This window comes from Arachis ipaensis, chromosome B06, assembly GCF_000816755.2.
Source record: "Arachis ipaensis cultivar K30076 chromosome B06, Araip1.1, whole genome shotgun sequence".
In the NCBI taxonomy this organism is placed as follows: Eukaryota; Viridiplantae; Streptophyta; class Magnoliopsida; order Fabales; family Fabaceae; genus Arachis; species Arachis ipaensis.
Window position 1 is genome coordinate 9526807 of NC_029790.2, and position 573 is coordinate 9527379.

The window sequence follows — 573 nt, forward strand, 5'->3', positions numbered from 1 at the left end:
ACAAAATCTTTTTTTTTTATTTGTTTGAATTTGTTTGCATAGACTTTTTATTTATTTATCTCATACTATTCTTTTAACATAAAACTCTAATATTATGTTATGATATTATTTTTAAAAAAAATTTAAATTGATAGATGAAGATAATATAAATAGTTATATATTTTTTTAATTAAAAGTACTTTATAAAAGAAAATTTTCATTTTCTGCATAAGAAATCCTATTACATATGTACAGACCCAATTATTTTTAACATAAAGTGTTTGTAAACTTTAATTTGTATTCAAGTTTCATTATTAAACTAAGGAAAAACAATTACCTTAGCTAAAATTCACAGAGTTACCATATATATAGTGGTCGAGATTGGTTTTGTATGTAATACGTGATTAATTAATTTTAGGGTTAATTATAGACATGCTTATTTATATAAAGAAATTCTATATAAGAAACACCTAATCATTTGTTATCGTATCCGTGAAAGTAATTGTTTTTAAACTCATTTAAATAATGTATGAATTTAATTGAATAGTAATGGTTGGTGTATGAAATTAAACTCATTCATCATCAGTATGCAAA

General features: G+C 20.8%; 1 protein-coding gene across 1 annotated transcript in view; it reads left to right on the top strand.

Moving 5' to 3' along the window:
• Positions 1-573, top strand: part of LOC107648044 (probable glycerol-3-phosphate acyltransferase 2) — a 2829-nt gene that overhangs the window by 971 nt on the left and 1285 nt on the right. The gene's annotated exons all lie outside the window — the stretch shown is intronic.